Consider the following 18,966-nt stretch of genomic DNA (forward strand, 5'->3'; position numbering starts at 1 on the left):
CCGGGCCGGCGAGGGGGGCTCTGGACGAAACGCGAGCGTCACGGGACCCGGCGGCGGGAGCGAACTGCGCGCGGCCAGGCGGGCGGGGGCGGCCGGGGCGGCCCAAGATGGGGCGGCCCAAGATGGGGCCGGAGCCGCGGGCCGGGCGCCGAGGAGACGGAAGGGGCGGGTAGGGCCGCGCGAGCGCGGTGCGGGCGCCCTCTCCCGGTAGCCAGCGGCAGCGCGCAGGCCCTCCGCCCTCCGCCCTCCGCCACTGCGGCCCCGCGCCGGCCGCCTGGGCCTGGATCCCCAAGGCGCCCCGGGAGGACGGGCTCCGGGCCCCACGACCCACTCCCAGACGCGGAGCCGGGCCGGCCAGGGGCGGAGGGTGCGGCGGGAGGCTGCCCGGACCCCGGGCGCTCTCTGGACCCTGCCCGGGCTATTCCCGCCCGGCCCCGCGGCTGTGTCTGCAGGCGCGGAAGGTTCGGGACTCGGGTCGCCCAGACGCCGCGGATCCAGCACGCTGGAGCGGAGGGTCGGGGCTGGGAGGGATCCGAGAGTAGAGCCCGCGCCCCCATTTCACGGACGCGGCCGCCGAGGTCCGAGAGGGGCTGGAGCCGCTGGGCAAGGGAAGGGCCCTGAGGGCGCCTCAACTTGGCTGCACCCCCTCTTTAGCCCAAGATCCGTAGAAGCGTGCCTGGCGCCTAGGCGACGGATCGCCCCCTCTCCGCCCCCGCGCGGGACCCAGGCAGGATCAAGCGCCCTTCCCTGGGATAGGAGGCGGCAAACTCCGGGCTGGATCTCCCAGCGCAGCGCTCGCCCGCGGAGCCGCGCGCCTCTCTGGCGCATCCCTGGGCTTCCGGGCCGGACCCCAGCCGCCCGGGCTCCCGCGCCAGCCTTCTGCCCCCCAGAAGGCTTCTGCCAGGCGCAACAAGTCTGAAAGCAGCGCCGCGGAGCTGCTAGCTAGCCGAGAGGGAGGGCGTGGGGCGCCTGGCGCTCCGGGATCCCGGAACGCGCGCAACGTCCGCCTCCGGGGACCGGGCGCGGGCGGCGGGCACGCGGGACTGACTCGGCGGGCTTCCCACACCCCCTTCCAAGGCCCGGACCGTGCGCGGACGGGGGCGCGCCCAGGAACCCCCGTACCCTGCTTCGCCTGCTTGACCTTGCTGGGTACTCAAAGCCAGACTCGGCGGCACCCCGGCTTGCGGGTGAGGAGTTTCGCTGCCGCCCACGGGAGGCAGCGGCTCGACCTCCCTCGTTGCCTCCTCGGCAGCCGGGGTCACAGAGATGGAAGGCATGAGGGCTCTAGGAGAAGTGATGGTCGCCTCCCCAGACCGCACACACCGTACACCACCTCTCTCCCAGATACAAAAAGGGACCCAGCTCGCGGTTCCCCCGCCTCCGCCTGCGCGGCCTCTGCTGTTCCCTGCCGCGGCTCTCGCTACGAGGGGGCGTGTGTTTGTTTCTGGGGATCGGGGAGAGCACTGAGGGTCTCCTAGGATTCCCAAGGTGGAGCCGGAGAGCCGACCTCCCAGCCCCTCGCCACACAAAGGCCAAGCGGTCTCCCAGGGCGGGAGTGCAGGCCCCCTCCCCACCCCACCCACACGCCTTCCTGCCTTTCAACTATTCCAGAGTAGCAGCCGGGAATCTGCGCCCCGGACCCGGAGGAAGAATGGGGAGGTCGCGGCGGGGACGGGTGCTAATTGAGGGCTGGCTTAGGGCTTTTCGAGCCCCGGCCTGGGTGCCTGCGCTCCAAGAAACTTAGAAGCCCAAAATAAAAGTGTAAAGAGGTAAGGTGCCCAGCGGCCTGGGGCTGGGGTGCCAGGCTAGGCGCTTTCTCCAGGCTGCCGGGGAGTGGCCAAGCCGGAGCCGCCGCGGCCAAGAGGAGGGACCCGGGCTCGGAGCCGCAGCCTCCGACAAGCCCTCCCGGCCGCATCACTTAGCTGCGATTCTCAGCTCCGCCGCCCCCTCCCGAAGCCGGAGACGCTCTCTACCCTGCCCAGGGGGCCGCGGGGACCAGGGGAGAGGGCTCCTGGCCGGGTCCAGAGCCCCCAGGCCTCCCCCAGGAGGGGGCGGGGGCCGGGCTGGTTCCTCGAGGCAGCTCTGCGCGGCTCCTAGGTAGCGGGGCGCCGGCGGAGAGCGGGCGGCCTCTGCTCACCGGGGACGCCGACCCGGGAGTGCTCGGCGCCCGGGAGTGCTTGGCCTGGGAGCGGAGAGGGCAAAGGGCCGGCCCAAAGTTCAGAGCGGCTTATCCGCACGGCCTGTCCGACCCCAGTGGAAAGGTAGACACCGAGGGAAGAGCGAGGGCGTTCGCGTGGGGGTGGGGGGCGCAAAAATAGCCCTCCGCCCGAAGTGGGGGAGAGAGAACCTCCGGGAGTCTCCACCAGCAGTGCCAGGTCTCCCGGAGAGGGCTTCCTGAAGGAGTCTGGGGGTTTCTCCTGCCTGCTCCGGGCTCTGTGCGTGGGGGGAGGACGTCTAGGGCCCCTACAGTGTCTGTAGGGAGCTCTGGACGTGATTAGGTGGAGAGGGACACGCTCGGGGGCCTCTCCCGAGCTTGCTGGGTCTATGTGTGACTGTTGGGGCCACGGGGGACTCCCTTAGACCCCCGCCAGCGTCTGTGTGTGCAGGGGGTACAGCGGGAACGCCCTCCCTAGCCTGCCCTATGCATGTGATGAGGAGGGATGCCAGGCCGTGTTGTGTGGATGGGGAGGAGGTGAGCAGCGCCGAGGAGCCTCTCCTGCGTCCAGGGTCGCCCCCTCCTCAGCCTGCCCAATGCGGGCGCGCGGGGACCTGCCACATCCCATCCCCGCAGCTGGAGGAGGCAGGGGCTGAGCGGGTAGGGGGTGGGGGTCCAAACTCCCGAGCTCTGAGCGCAGAACCTCGGAGCTGCGAAGCCCCAGACGGCGAAGTTAGGAAGTCGGGGCGCCCGCCCCTCCCCCGGCCCCCTTCCACCCTCGCTGCGCCCCTACTCGCCGCGCCCCCAGCCCCCCGCCGGAGCCTTCCTTACCTTCCCCAGCAGCAGCCGCCCGCCGGCGAGGACTCGATCCGGCGAGTTGCAAATCCCCGCGAGTGCCTCGCGTCGCCCGCGGCCGAGCCGGGCGCCCGACCGGAGGGGGGGCTCCTCCAGCCGCCGCCGCCCCCGGCCGGCTCCGGGCCTCGCCGGGACGCCCCCTGGAGCGCACCCGCCGGCGCACGCAGGCAGCCTCCCCTTCCTCCCCGCTGCAGGAGCCCCCCGGGCGCCCGGAGGGTCGGGATGTCGACGCTGCGGACGACGCTGGGCGCGCGGGCCCGAGCCGGGCCAGGACGCTGCGCTGCCGCCTGTGCTCCGGGCTCACCGGCTCCGCGCTCGCTCCGCCGGGGCCGCCGCCAACGCCGCGCCCGCCGCCACCGCTCCCTCTCCGGCCGCCGCCGCTGCCGCTCCGCTCCTCTCGCCTGCCCGGCTCTTCTCGCCTTTTTTCCCCTTCCTGGGGGGGGGGGGGCGAGCCGAGCCGAGCCGGGGGCGGGGCGGCGCGGGGAGGAGGAGGAGGCCGAGGACGAGGAGAAGGAGGAGGAGAGAGGCGAGAGCTGCTTCCCCCCACCCGGCTGCCGGCGCTCCCCAATCTCTCGCTCTCTGAAACTGGATCCCGAATCGGGAGCCAGAGACTGCATTACGGATTACATCAGGCTTTATAGAGCTTCCAGATCACACATTAGAGGGGGAGCGCGAGCGGGGGGCGGGGGCGCGGGGGGAGGGGAGCGAGATAAGGTGGGGGGCGGATAAATGCACACACGCGCGCACACCTAGGAGAGCCCGGCGCCTGCCCCGTGCAGCAGACAAGCCAAGAGTTGGGTCCCTGCTCTCGGCCTCCTCCAGGAGCAGGGGAGTGGCCCCACTGGCTGGCTGGATGACGGAGGGTGGACGGCAGTACGGACACAGATGAATGGAGGGAAGGAAGTTAGGGGCTGTGCCTAGACAATGCAGGTGCGTGGGTGGATGGTCGGTGGACGGATGAGGTAGGTGGGTGTAGATGGAAGTGGGGTGTACGGATGGATGGACAGATGACTGGGGAGACTGGCTGAGGACGGGTGGGGTGGAAGGATGGAGGGAAGAGCCCCGCAAGGATGCACAGGATAGGTGGGTAAGTGGATGGGCGGCACCTTGTGGAGGGCTGCTTGGCTAGGGGCTGTGCAGGGGCAAGGACCATGCATGGGTGGAGGTGAGGGCGGACTGGGTGGGGGATGGGCAGGAGAGAGCGTGGAGGCATATACTCCTGACCATCCAAGAAGGTCAGACGGTGGGCGCCGTGCAGGGCCATTGCACTGTTCAGGGGGGCTTGTCCAGTTCTTCCTCATGGGTACCCTGTGCTGAGACGCTGCGGGAGTGGCTGAGGAGAGCCAGGGGATGGATTTGAAGGTGAGGTCTAACCCACCACTGACCCTGGGTGGCTGTCCCCAGGCACTTCCTCCCAACGTCACCATCCATTCTCCTTTGACGTGGAGAATCTCCAGCCCCATATTGGGTTTTGTTCTTCATCGGCTGAGGGCGATGGCCCCTTCGGCTGTCTAGATCATCCACCACCCCTCTTCTGCTTCTAGGACCTCTGGCCAGGTACCCAGAGGGAGCCTTCCCAGAAGGAAGCCAGGACGTTGGAGGGGTGACCACGGGGCCCTTCTCCACCCAGATGCTTCTGCCTCAGCCCCTTGCTCCCAGCTCACAACTCGTGGTCCAGCCTGAGTGCAAGCCCCGTGTGGATGTCGCGCACTCTGCACAGGGAACCATCGCAGCAGGTCACGCTGCCGATGCTGCCCAGGCCCACGGTCTGGCCTGGCTGCGGCTCTCAGCCCATCAGACAGTCTCCGCTGGGTACCACTGCCACCACCACTACTGAATGTCAGCACCCACCCCACCCTGGCCTCCCATGGCCCTCAGCAGCACAGTCACCACCATCACAACACAGGTCACCAAGGGAGGAGGGAATTCAAGCCCTCTGAACCCTTGAGCATGGCACACAGCTCGCCGGACACAGTGTCCATATCAGCCCCCTCCACAAGGTCAATCTGTGGCCAAGGCTCCTAGAGGTGTCCAGAGGGATTGCCCAGAAGGGGCCCAAAGACCCAGGCCACAGGGCAGTTGGAAGGGTGGGGCGGTCCGCTTCCTGGTCCAACTTCTCGGGCAGCATCACACCTCCTTCTTTCTGGGGAAAAGGCCTTCTTCTCCAAGGCTCTGACAGTATTGTTGGCAAAAGGGCAGGGTGACCAGGCTGCCTCTGAGCATCCCCTGCCAGGCAGCACCCCCTCCTCCAGGTCCTGGTGCCACTGCTCTGCCTCCTCTCCTTGCTGCACCAGCCGTCATGGCCACCAGGGGGCGGCTGATGTCAGGCCAGAAGGCCAGCAGCTCTGAGTCAGGACTGAGCCTCCCTCCTTGGAGCCAGGGTGGCAGCGATCCCAGTGCCTCCACTGGGGAATCCAGCCCAGGTTCTCAGGGCAATGCTGGGGCCCTCTCCGACCAGCCTTCGAGGGCAAGGCCGGCTCTCCTCTGGGCCCAGCTTCTCTGCAGGGCGGTTCCTCTCCCTGCATGGGGCCTTCTCTGCTTCCCTCCCTGATTAAAAAGTCCCTTTTAAAAAGTCATCCTCTCAGCCCAGCTCCTGATCCAAGACCCAGAAGGTTCCACCTCCCGCCCCCACCCTGGCCCAGCCCTCAGCTCCTCCTGAAGGAGGGAGAAGGTCAGCCGTAAGGCGTTCTGCCCACTGGGACCCAGCTCCCAGCTGCGGCCCTGAAGCAGCCCCGCTGTCACCCTGTTGGCTTTGAAGGTGTCTTCCAGCCCAGACACTCTGAGATTCTAACTCTAAACTGGTCACTGGCTTTCGGGAGCCTTGCCTCAGTGTACACCCTGAACTCGTTCCCCTCCCCTGCTCACCCGACCCTCCCACAGCACCATCTCACACCCAGATCAGCTTCCTTTTGGGGGCCCGTCCACAGCCTGAAGAACCCAGGGTGGGCCCAGCACCAGGAGACTGGAATTGACAGTCCCTGCTGGGGACCACACCCAGCTGGACGCCAGGCCCTAGAACCTCCTCATGCAGCCCAGAGGGACTGTGACCCATGGCACATGTTCTCCACGGCCACAAACTGATCCCTCAGATGCTCAGCCGTGACCCTGACCCCGACATTGGGCTCACTGACCACTGACCTTGATCAGCTGAACCCCAATCCTGGTCACACACTGAGCTCGGTCACACAATGAGCCCTGATCCTGTCACACACTTAGCCCTGATCCTGTCACACACTGACCTTGGTTACACACTGAGCCCTGATCCTGGTCACACAATGAGCCCTGATCCTGTCACACACTGACCTTGGTCACAGAGTGAGCCCTGCTCCTGTCACACACTGAGCCCTGATCCTGTCACACACTGACCTTGGTCACACAGTGAGCCCTGATCCTGTCACACACTGACCTTGGTCACAGAGTGAGCCCTGATCCTGTCACACACTGAGCCCTGATCCTGTCACACACTGACCTTGGTCACACAGTGAGCCCTGATCCTGTCACACACTGAACTTGGTCACACAGTGAGCCCTGATCCTGTCACACACTGAGCCCTGATCCTGTCACACACTGAGCCCTGATCCTGTCACACACTGACCTTGGTCACACAGTGAGCCCTGATCCTGTCACACACTGACCTTGGTCACACACTGAGCCCTGATCCTGTCACACAGTGAGTCCTGATCCTGTCACACACTGACCTTGGTCACACACTGAGCCCTGATCCTGTCACACAGTGAGTCCTGATCCTGTCACACACTGACCTTGGTCACACACTGAGCCCTGATCCTGTCACACACTGAGCTCTGTCACACACTGAGCCCTGATCCTGTCACACACTGAGCCTTGATCCTGTCACACACTGACCTTGGTCACACACTGAGCCCTGATCCTGTCACACACTGAGCTCTGTCACACACTGAGCCCTGATCCTGGTCACACACAAACCTTGGTCACACACTGAGCCCTGATCCTGTCACACACTGACCTTGGTCACACACTGAGCCCTGATCCTGTCACACACTGACCTTGGTCACACACTGAGCCCTGATCCTGTCACACACTGACCTTGGTCACACACTGAGCCCTGATCCTGTCACACACTGACCTTGGTCACACACTGAGCCCTGATCCTGGTCACACACAAACCTTGGTCACACACTGAGCCCTGATCCTGTCACACACTGACCTTGGTCACACACTGAGCCCTGATCCTGTCACACACTGACCTTGGTCACACACTGAGCCCTGATCCTGTCACACACTGACCTTGGTCACACACTGAGCCCTGATCCTGTCACACACTGAGCTCTGTCGCACATTGAGCCCTGATCCTGTCACACACTGAGTCCTGATCCTGTCACACACTGACCTTGGTCACACACTGAGCCCTGATCCTGGTCACACACAAACCTTGGTCACACACTGAGCCCTGATCCTGTCACACACTGACCTTGGTCACACACTGAGCCCTGATCCTGGTCACACACAAACCTTGGTCACACACTGAGCCCTGATCCTGTCACACACTGACCTTGGTCACACACTGAGCCCTGATCCTGTCACACACTGACCTTGGTCACACACTGAGCCCTGATCCTGGTCACACACAAACCTTGGTCACACACTGAGCCCTGATCCTGTCACGCACTGACCTTGGTCACACACTGAGCCCTGATCCTGTCACACAGTGACCTTGGTCACACACTGAGCCCTGATCCTGTCACACACTGACCTTGGTCACACACTGAGCCCTGATCCTGTCACACACTGACCTTGGTCACACACTGAGCCCTGATCCTGTCACACACTGACCTTGGTCACACACTGAGCCCTGATCCTGGTCACACACAAACCTTGGTCACACACTGAGCCCTGATCCTGTCACACACTGACCTTGGTCACACACTGAGCCCTGATCCTGTCACACACTGACCTTGGTCACACACTGAGCCCTGATCCTGTCACACACTGAGCTCTGTCACACACTGAGCCCTGATCCTGTCACACACTGAGCTCTGTCACACAATGAGCCCTGATCCTGTCACACACTGAGCTCTGTCGCACACTGAGCCCTGATCCTGTCACACACTGAGCTCTGTCACACAATGAGCCCTTATCCTGTCACACACTGAGCTCTGTCGCACACTGAGCCCTGATCCTGTCACACACTGAGCCCTGATCCTGGTCACAAACAGACCTTGGTCACACACTGAGCCCTAATCCTGTCACACACTGACCTTGGTCACACACTGAGCCCTGATCCTGTCACACACTGACCTTGGTCACACACTGAGCCCTGATCCTGTCACACACTGACCTTGGTCACACACTGAGCCCTGATCCTGTCACACACTGAGTCCTGATCCTGTCACACACTGACCTTGGTCACACACTGAGCCTTGATCCTGTCACACACTGACCTTGGTCACAGTGAGCCCTGATCCTGTCACACACTGACCTTGGTCACACACTGAGCCCTGATCCTGTCACACACTGAGTCCTGATCCTGTCACACACTGATCTTGGTCACACAGTGAGCCCTGATCCTGTCACACACTGACGGTCACACACTGAGCTCTGATCCTGTCACACACTGAGCTCGGTCACACATGAGCTTCCATCCTGGTACAGACTGAGCCCTGATCCCATGGCCACTTTATTCATCCAGAGTTTTGGTCCCAAGGTAAGTGTAGACACTGAGGTGTCCCTGATCAATGGGAATCAGAAATGGGGGTATGAGGCCTCAGAGTGGGGCAGCAGGAAGTATGCCTGAAAGTGCCATATTTCCAGTCATTTCATACAGGCCACAGGGGAGCCAGGGCACTCTAGAATGCAGTTCCCTGACTCCCATCCCGTGATCCCCTCAAGCTGCCTGCAGAGACTCCTAGGGCAGAATAAGGGCTCTTTGCATCAGCCAGTGCTTCCCACAACTGAGGCCAAATGGGGGTGCAAGAGGAAAGGGACCCCTGGTCCACTCCAGGTACTCAGTGAACTTTGCCAGCCAAAGGCTGAGGGGCCTCTGTGTGAGGGTGACCAGCATGGTGAGTCACTAGCTGTTATGTGCAGGGGAATTAACTGTGGATGCAGCAGGTCTCAGCCTCCCAGTCAGGCCCCTCAGAGCCCCTGCCTGCCACCACGCAAGGCCCCTGAGGCACTGCCCTCGCCCAGCCTGTTCTGGTGCACTCCAGCCCCTCCTTACCCCCAGCTCAGCCCAAAGGTGCCCCGAACTGTGCGGATGTTAAGGAAGGGTGGGAGAGAGAGAGACTGTTGAGAGAGCAAGTGATAGTGAGGGCAGAGGCTCCTGTTAACAAGGTTCCAACGGTGTGGCGCAGCTGGCCTCCTCCAGGAAGCCTCCCCAGTCTTCTGGCTGGCAGACACAGCCCCGTCCTGTGTCCCAGGGACACCCATCAGTCAGCAAAGGCAAACATGGCCAGGGCCCTCCCTGGTTCCTCTGCCCAGAGGCCCCAGCTCCTGCCCAGGCTTAGAGGAAGACAGCAGCCAGTCCCTCTGCCCAGGGCTCTGCACCCCAAAAGGGGGATGGAGGCAAGGCACAAGCTGGCTCCTGGGCAGATCCACGGCCAGCTTCAGTTCTATGGTGTTCTGCAGTCCCTCTCTGGCCTCAGCTTGCACCCAGGCCAGGCAGGGTGGGGACTGTGGAGGTAACTTGAGGGTTGGTCTGCTCTCCAGCCATCCCAGTTCAGGGCCTGAGTCAGGGGGAAGAGCCACAAGGAGGTGGCCCCTGGCTGCCACCAGCCCAGGCTTCCAGAAAGACAGAGGACCCAGGGAGCCTGCCTTTCCCTTTCCCCATCCCCCATTCCCTTCCCCTCTTCCCCACCTCCCCTGGCCTCTGTCCTGGACTGCTCACCCCTGGACTGGGGGCCAGCAAAAAACAGAGAAGGCCTAACCCTTATGCCTAGGTATCCAAGTCCAGAGCCAATCTCTGGATGCCTCTGTCCATGGAACTGCCTGTGATGGTGGCAGCGTGTCTGTGCTGTCCAGCATGACCACCACAGGCCATAGTGGCTACCAAGGGCATGAAATGTGGCTTGTGGCCTGGGGAACTGAATTCTTAATTTGACTTTAATCAATTTCCAGTTAAATAGCTACATGTGGCTGGTGGCTACTGTATTGGAGGGTGGTCAACCCAGCCAGTCTGGTGGCCTCCACCCACGTCCTGAGGCTTCCTCCAAGGTGGGGTTCCCAGGCAGGGGGTGCCTGACACTCGTCACTGCCTGGACTCCAGCGAGTGCCCTCCCGTGGCTCTAGGTCCTGCCACCCAGCGCTCCTCCCCACACTAGGGACCCCAGAAACGCCTTGCGGGGAATGGCTGGGTCCTGACCTATCCCTGCTCTAGCTGTGAGCTTCAGACCCATGGCTCACTTTGCCTGGACCTTCCCTGTTTTGCTTGGGAAGAGGCGGCAATGACAGGACCTACCTAGACGGCCTTTGCCACTACTGAATGTGCGTTGTGGTCCAGGCCTGGATCAGGTTCTCGCTCAGCAGCCGGGGCGCCTGCTCTCCCCATGCGCTTCCCTGCTGAGGCTCACCCCCAGCTCTGCCTCTCCTCCTACACTCACTCAGCCAGGGCCGCTGCTCTCCCTCTGGGTTGGCAGGCGTGCTGGGCACAGGTGGAGGCTTGACCTCATACACCTGGTCCCTTTTCTGCTCTGCACCTTGAGCTTCTCACCCCCACCTGCCTCCAGTGCCATAGAACTGCCATTTCCCAGGGTCCCACTGTACACCCCCTTGTCCTAACCACCTTCCCAGCCCTATGGGCCCACCTGGTACAACCCACCCCCGAGGGAAGCCTGTGCAAGCCCGCCAAGGGATGCCCCAGCCACTGCTCCCCTGGAAGGGCAGGGAGCCAGCAGCTTCTCCAGATACCAACCTATTCCAGCCCTCACCGCAGCTCTCCTCCGTTCCTGCACCTGCCCCTGCCCTCCTGCTCCAGCCTCAGCCCAGGCACATCTGGAGTAAGACTCCTCCAGGGCCTTACTCAGAGGAGGTGGGAACTGATGGGACGTTGTGCCCCAAATCTCAGGACAGCTGCCTCCTCTCAGATTGAGGAAGCCGTTTGGGGGACATAGGCCTGGAAAGGGTGGGATCCCTGCAGCCCATGCAGGTGTCTGCTTCCCGTGGGGCCCCAGGTGGTGGGTGCCAGGGCCTGTCCTGCTTCTTGAGGGTTCCCGCAGGCTGGGACGGGGGCAAAGGCAAGGCGGAGGGCGGGTTGGGGTTAGTGGGAGCCGGTGTCCAGGCCTGCTTTGTACTCTGCCAAGCCTTGCCTGGGACCGTGGCTGCCCTACTGATTCTGGGCAGGGGCATTTCCCTATGCTCTCTGGGAAAGGTACAGAGAGGTGCGGGTGCTGGCCAAGGCCACACAGCAGGCAGGGCTCATCTTGGGTGCCCAGACCCAGCACAGGCAGCCGGGGAGGGAAGGAAGGAAAGGCTTCTCCGCAGCACACTTCGGGGCATTCAGGGCCAAGCGTGCTGGGGCTTCCGTCACCCCGTCCCCGGCCCCTGGACAGTCTGCAAGGCCCAGGCCCCCTCTAGGCAAGGACCCCTGGCTGAGGTTCGAGGGGATGCCCAGGCTTCCTCCTGGCCCTGGTGCTGACGCTGAGCCCTCAGCCTTCTCCCTAGGCTATGGCCAAGCTTATGTAACCCAAGTGGCCCAGCCCACTCTGCAGGTGCGGTCTCTGCCTGCTCTGCCCGCTCTGGGAGAGGAGGAGGAGGCAGGGCAAGGGGTATTTTCAGGCTATTTTCAACCACTCATTTTCACAGCTCTCCTTGTGAGAGCCAGGCGTGATTGGCGGATTTTCCTAACACCCTTGTGGGACTATGCAGGGACGCAGGTCAGGGAGAGGCGAGGTGGCACCAGCCGGGCAGCCACTGGGGCTACAAGCTCCCGAGGCGGGGCTCCCTGGGGGCCGTCGAGACCCCTGCAAATTGTGAACTGACTGCATTCTCCTGACATTTCCTCAGCAGCTGTGCCGACCAAACTGTCTTCGCTCCCTGTCCCCATCTGCCCTCACGGGGGATGGCTTTAGCAGAGGTGGCTCAGCATGGTCCCATTCCATAGAAGAACCTTGGCTCAGAGGGGTCATGTGTCTTGCTCAAGCTCACGCATGACCAAGGACCAGGACCACTGCAGGGCCCAAGTTGTGGACTTATTCTTGAAGGAGAGTCATTAAGACTGTCTGGGCAGAAAAGGAAGAAGAGGGGGAATATTACCTGGGGCTGGGGAATGTAACCTCCTGGGCCGGGAGCCGCACAAAACACTTCAGAGCACTGTTTCCAGTTCTCACAACATCCCGGTTGAGCCCTGACCCTCTTTCTAGAGAGCTCTGATACCTTGTCACCACCTGCGCACACATTAATCCTGATTTCTCATCATTGACTGAGCCCTGGCTCTGGGCACATGTTGGTCCTGATCCCTGATCATAGACTGAGCCCTGACTCTGGGCACATACTGGCCCTGATCCCTGATCACTGACTGAGCCCTGACTCTGGGCACATACTGGCCCTGATCCCTGATCATAGACTGAGCCCTGACTCTGGGCACATACTGGCCCTGATCCCTGATCACTGACTGAGCCCTGACTCTGGGCACATACTGGCCCTGATCCCTGATCACTGACTGAGCCCTGACTCTGGGCACATACTGGTCCTGATCACTGATCACTGACTGAGCCCTGAGCCTCTGTATATGCTGGTCAAAGCCTGAGGATGGGCACCAACTCCCACCATTCATCCAGTATTTATCATGCCCCTCTTTTAGGCTTGGCACTCTGCCCACATCAGCAGGTCCTTCACCCCGTCCGCACAGCCCTTGTTTCCAAAGCAGAGGCTGTGTAGACTTCAGGGCCTGTGCAGGCCACTGCCCCAGTTTCCCCCACAGGCTCCCATCTGAGCTTAGTGAGCCATAGGAATAGAGGATGCCAAGCCAGCTCTGTGAGCTCTCAGTGGAGGGAGATTAAGCGTTTAATAAACACTGCAGTGAAAATCAATGCAATCAGAGAGATTCAAGTGCCAACAGGTGTGGAGGTTGGAGGTGGGGCTTGTGGCTCTCCACTCTTACCTGCTCACATGCAGTGCATGGTGGCCTCCAAGTAGCGTAGACAGTGAGGGGGAGGCCGTGTTCTCTCCCAACCTGAGCTGCCTCAGGCTCACCACTCAACAGCGTGCACTCCCCCAGAAGACACCCTGTGCCACGCTCAGCACAGAGACCCTGGGCATCCATAGGAGACCCTCGGCCCCTCTTGAGTGTCCACACCTCAGGCTCTAAGCCCCACCAGGGCTTCAGCAGTGACTGGGTGGGGTGACCAGTCTGGGCACCCCAGGACACAGCCAGCCTGGGAGTTGGGTGGACAGAGGACAGGAGACACACAACCCCATGCTGGAGCACTTCAGAGGAAGGTGACAGACTCCTGGGGGCATGGGATGACATTCTGGGGTGGGGTCCGGGAGTCCTCACAACCCTGAAGCCTGAGAGTGACTCAGGGGAGGGTGGGGTGGAACCTGGGTCAGAGGACCGAAACCCCCTCCCTGAATTCCCTGAGCCTCCGAGACAGTCTTCCACCCTGCTGGGCTGTGGTCATCTCGTATCCACTGTGCCAGCAGGGCCTAAGATGAGGCGGTCCCATGTCTTCACTGGGTCCCCTCATTGTATCAACAGTGCTGACACTGAGGTGCACCTACACCAGAGCTGTCATCTGTCCCTCTTATAGAAAGGAAAGCTGAGGCCGGCCCTAGGGTCCCCAGCTGTAAGTGCTGGAGCCAGACCTTGAACTCTGCACCCACCCCCACCCAACCCCTGCCACCCCACCTGCCACAGAGGGGCTTGCCAGCTCTGGGCATACGTTCACTAGGGAGGTGGTGCCTGATGAACAGCCTGTGATGTGAGACACCCACATCTAACCATGTGCTGGGCAGAGCCCAGGAAGCCTGGAGGTAGAGAGGAGGCCCCCATTGTGAAGGAAGCTGAGGCTCTGGGCAGCGGGGTGACCTCCCTGAAGGTGCATAGTCATGAATAGATAATCCTAGACACGAATCCAAGTCCCCATGACCCCGTGAACCCAGGACATCCCTGCATCCTCTTTTGAATGTCAGAGAGGAAAGACTTTAGCTCAGAGGCCTGAGGTGCCTTTTTCCCTGCCCAAGAAATGCAGAGGGAGGCGTTCTCAGGAGGAACTCAGCTCCTCTACATCACGGCGCCCCTGGGGCTCCATCCATCCTCCCCCTTTCCTCAGGTGGGTGGCACTGGGTGGCAAAATGGCTGCCAAGTTCCATGTATCGCATCTTCCCAGGACCACCTCTAGAGCACGACGGGAAGAAAGGTGGCAAAGGGCTTTCTGCGTGCAAGTGTCCCACTTCTCAGGGGTTGCTGGGTGGAGCTCCGGGACATCTCAGAGGCAGGTGTGGGGGCCCCCGAGAGGGGAGGTTATGAGTGAATTGTGCCCTCAAAGATTTGTATGCTGAAGTCCCAATCCCTGGACCTGAGAATATGAACTTATTTGTAAATAAAGTTGAGGTGGGGTCACACTGGAGTAGGGTGAGCCCCAGTATAATGCCACAGTCTTTTTTTTTCCTTTTTGAGTCAGGTCTCACTCTGTTGTCCAGGCTGGAGTGCAGTGGTGCAATCTTGGCTCACCTTGGGCTCAAGCAATCCTCCCGCCTCAGCCCCTTAAGCCTCTGGGATCACAGGCATGTGCCACCACGCCTGGCTAATTTTTTGTAGAGAGAGCGTTTTGCTATGTTGGCCAGGCTGGTCTCAAACTCCCGGGCTCAAGCGATCTGCCCGCTGCAACCTCCCAAAGATCTGGGATTACAGGCATGAACCACTGCACCCAACTACCTGATGACTTTGCAAAAAGAACATTGGAGAGACTGGGAGGCCACTCAGAGAGACAGATGCTCAGGGAGGTCACGGGGAGAAATGGACACTCAGGGAGGCCACACAGAGAGACAGACACTGTGGGAGGCCACACAGAGAGACAGATGCTCAGGGAGGTCACGCAGAGAGACGGACACTCAGGGAGGCCACATGGAGAGACAGACAGTCAGGGAGGCCACGCAGAGAGACAGATGCTCAGGGAGGTCACGGGGAGAAATGGACACTCAGGGAGGCCATGCAGAGAGACAGATGCTCAGAGACGCCATGCGGCGAGATCGACACTCAGGCAGACACTCAGGGAGGCCACACAGAGAGACAGATGCTCAGGGAGGTCACGGGAAGAAATGGACACTCAGGGAGGCCACACAGAGAGACAGACACTGAGGGAGGCCACGCAGAGAGACAGACACTCAGGCAGACAATCAGGGAGGCCATGTGGAGAGACAGACACTCAGAGAGGCCACGCAGAGAGACAGACACTCAGGCAGACAATCAGGGAGGCCACGCAGAGAGACGGACACTCAAGGAGGCCATGCAGAGAGGCAGATGCTAAGGCAGATACTCAGGGAGGTCATGCAGACAGACAGATGCTCAGGGAGACCACATGGAGAGATGGATACTCAGGGAGGCCATGCGAAGAGATGGACACTCAGGCAGACACTCAGGGAGGCCACATAGAGAGACAGACACTCAGGGAGGCCACGTAGAGAGACAGACACTCAGGGAGGCCATGCAGAGAGGTGGATGCTCAGGCAGACACTCAGGGAGGTCACACAGAGAGAAAGACACTCAGGGAGGCCACGCAGAGAGACAGACACTCAGAGAGGCCACGCAGAGACAGACACTCAGGCAGACAATCAGGGAGGCCATACAGAGATGCTCAGGGAGGCCACATGGAGAGATGGACCCTCAGGCCACATGGAGGTAGAGGCAGATACTGAAATCATACATCTGAAGCCATAGATCGCAGAAGATTGCCGGCAACCTCCAGAAGTGAGAAGACAGGGAACACGTCCCTCCCCAGAGCCTCCAAAGAAGCCAACTCTGCTGACACCTGGATCTTGGACTCAGCTCCCGGAGCAATGGAGATGAGCTTCTGAGCTTGCCACTTGGCTAGTAGCCGTAAGGAAGCAACGCAGGGAACAGGTCTCCTTGGTCAGGAGGGATCACATGTTCCAAGGTGACCAATCATGGGAAAGGGAACAGGGTTGCTTCTCCGGCTCAGATCAATTGTGGTTCATCCCCTGGGTGGGGATCTCTTCTAGAAGAGTCAGCCAGGCTCAGGGGGCAGTGGCATGCAGTCAATCCCCAAAGACCACCCAGCTGCCAGGAGGCCAGGGCACTTTGAAACCCTTTTTCTCTAGGGGACAAGGAGGTGCTTGTCACAAGGGGCAGGAGTTGTTAAGGGTTGGGGTAGCTGGAAATGTGGCAGATTGGGCTTTTGAAATGACTTCAACGGTAGCTCCCATGATACTGACCGTACTCAATCCAGGAAGGGTCTGCCTCTGCTCCCCTTGAATCTGGGTGGTCTTGGGACCGCGTGGCTGGAGGTGGCACTGCATGGCCTATGTTCTTCGGCTCCCACCTGGTCACTCGAGGACTCACTTCTGGAGTCCAGAGCTGCCGTATAAAAATCTGACTCCAGGGCCGGGCACGGTGGCTCAAGCCTGTAATCCCAGCACTTTGGGAGGCCGAGGCGGGTGGATCACGAGGTCAAGAGATCGAGACCATCCTGGTCAACATGGTGAAACCCCGTCTCTATTAAAAATACAAAAAAATTAGCTGGGCATAGTGGCGCGTGCCTGTAATTCCAGCTACTCGGGAGGCTGAGGCAGGAGAATTGCCTGAACCCAGGAGGCGGAGGTAGTGGTGAGCCGAGATCGCGCCATTGCACTCCAGCCTGGGTAACAAGAGCGAAACTCCATCTCAAAAAAAAAAAAAAAAAAAATCTGACTCCATTAAAATTAAAAACCACTTTGCAAAAGACGCTGCCAAGAGAATCAAGAGAGAAGCCACAGGCTGGGAGAAAACATTCGGAAAAGACACACCCAATAAAAGACACAATGGAAACATCCAAAGAAGGCTTAGAGCCAAACAAGAGAACAGACAATCCAGTTCAAAAATGGGCAGAAGATCGCAACAGATTCCTCACCAAAGGCACGAGACAGCACCTGAGCACGAGAAGCAGCGCTCACTCTCACACGCCATTAGGGAAATGCAAGCCAAAGCAGCAACGAGATGCCCCCGCACACCCGTTCAAATGGCCAAAACCTAGGGCACCGCAGTGCCAAATGCTGGCGAGGATGTGGAGCAGCAGGAGCTCCTGCTCACTGCTGCTGGGAGTGCAAGCCCGGGCAGCCCCTGTGGAGGACAGTTCAGCGCTTCTCACACAACTAAACACACTCTTACCCTGTAGTCCGGCAACCGTGCGTCCTGCAGTTTACCCAAGTGAACTGAAAGGCGAGGCCCACGGGAACCCCTGCACATGGATGTTGGCAGCAGACTTCTTCATGGTTGCCAAAACTTGGGAGCAGCCTCCGTGGTCATCAGCAGGTGAGTGGGTGAGCAAACTGTGGTACCTCCACGTACGGGAATATGAAGCGCTGAGAGAGTGAGCTGTCGAGCCACGAGAATATATGTGGCCGTCTTCAACACATATGACGAAGCGAAAGAAGCCACTCGGAAAAGCTCCGGACTGCATGATTCCAGCTACACGACATTCCGGAAGGCGTAAGAGGACTGTGGAGACAGCGCAGAGGAGCGGTTGCTGGGCTGGCAGGGAGGGGCGCATGGGCGGAGCACAGGGGCCATTAAGGCAGCAAAGCTCACCTGCGTGCTGCTGGAAGGGTGGATGCGTGCACGCACATGGGTCAAAACCCGTAGAATGTGCAGTACCAAGAATGACGTCCACGTGAAGTACGACTTCAGTCACCGTACCGTACGAATGGCTCCGCAGTTGTAACAAATGAGCCACACTAACAAGGGTGTCAAACCTGGGGAAACTGGGTGGGGAGAGGGACAGAGTATGTGCGATAAGCCTAACGCGGCTCTGAAATGTAGTCTCTTGAACAAAGGGCTGCCCAGAGCTCACCATATGTTGAGGAAGCCCAGGCCACTTGGAGCGACCCCAGGTCCAGGCCCTGGTCACTGGCTGCAGCTGAGGCCCCACGTGCAGGTCATCCCCCAGGCCTGTTGGGATTCGTGACTCATAACCTCTGTGAGTGCAGCAACGCTGGGCTCTCAGGCTGGAGGGCACGGGCAGACGCGCTGCAAGGTGGCGCTGACTGGTGAAGAAGGCCTCTGGCGAGAGGGGAGCAGGAGGAGGGTGGGGCAGCCTTGGAAGGTGTGAGTGCCTGGCCAGGGAGTGCAGACTTTATCCGAGGCCTGGGAGTCCCCGCAGGGTTTGAAGTAGAGGGTGATGGTCAGATCAACAATCCGACAGAGTGCTCTGGACTGGGAGCGAAGCAATGAGACCTGCTAGGAGGTAGGTGTGGGGCAGGGGTGGCCGTGGGTATCTTTGGGGTGCACCATGAGTATCTTCAGGGTGCTTGGGACAGGGGTGTGGGCAGGGGTTGGGATTGAGAAAGCATCAGGGTAGGGGCATGAAGTCACCCTGAGAGACGGTATGCCCACCAAAGTGGAGGAGAGGAGGTGAAACCAGTCTGACCCCTTCTGTCTCCTGGCACAGGCCACTCTTATTTTCCAGTGCCCCTGGGCTTAGGTGGGGCCACGTGACTGGTCCCTGCTGGTGGGGTGTGGGGCCATGAAGGCTGAGCTTGCAGAAACTTCCCAATCTGCTCCAGGCACTCCCTGCTGCCTGGGAGCTGGTGAGGTTACAGATGAGGATCCTGGGTCCTGTTGCTGTGGGGCAGAGACCACCCTGCCACCCTGCCATCCTGCCACCACAATGACCCTGCTGAGAGACAGAAAGCATCTATGCAGTTGACGCTGTGGTGTACTCCCGCCCGCCCGCCCCAACTCTCACAGAAGATGGGACAAAAGAAAGCTCGGGGTATTTTGGGAGCAGGCAGAGAGAGGAACGTGGGTGCAAGAGTGCACAGCGAGT

At 60.8% G+C, this 18,966-nt stretch overlaps 1 protein-coding gene across 20 annotated transcripts in view; it reads right to left on the bottom strand.

The window, feature by feature from the left end:
- The window catches only part of ADGRB1 (adhesion G protein-coupled receptor B1), a 98,281-nt gene extending 94,380 nt beyond the window's left edge, over positions 1 to 3,901 (bottom strand). For 13 of the 20 annotated variants that reach the window (XM_078353022.1, XM_078353019.1, XM_078353016.1 and 10 more), the window contains exon 1: positions 3,315 to 3,409. The gene's annotated coding sequence lies outside the window, so the exon portion shown is untranslated. Of the gene's footprint in view, positions 1 to 1,122; positions 1,349 to 2,986; positions 3,410 to 3,759 lie in introns of those variants that run through there. The other 7 variants (XM_078353023.1, XM_078353020.1, XM_078353011.1 and 4 more) reach the window with 3 other exon arrangements.
- Positions 3,902 to 18,966: the final 15,065 nt, after the last annotated feature.

Source organism: Callithrix jacchus, chromosome 16 (genome assembly GCF_049354715.1).
Source record: "Callithrix jacchus isolate 240 chromosome 16, calJac240_pri, whole genome shotgun sequence".
NCBI classification, from domain to species: domain Eukaryota; kingdom Metazoa; phylum Chordata; class Mammalia; order Primates; family Cebidae; genus Callithrix; species Callithrix jacchus.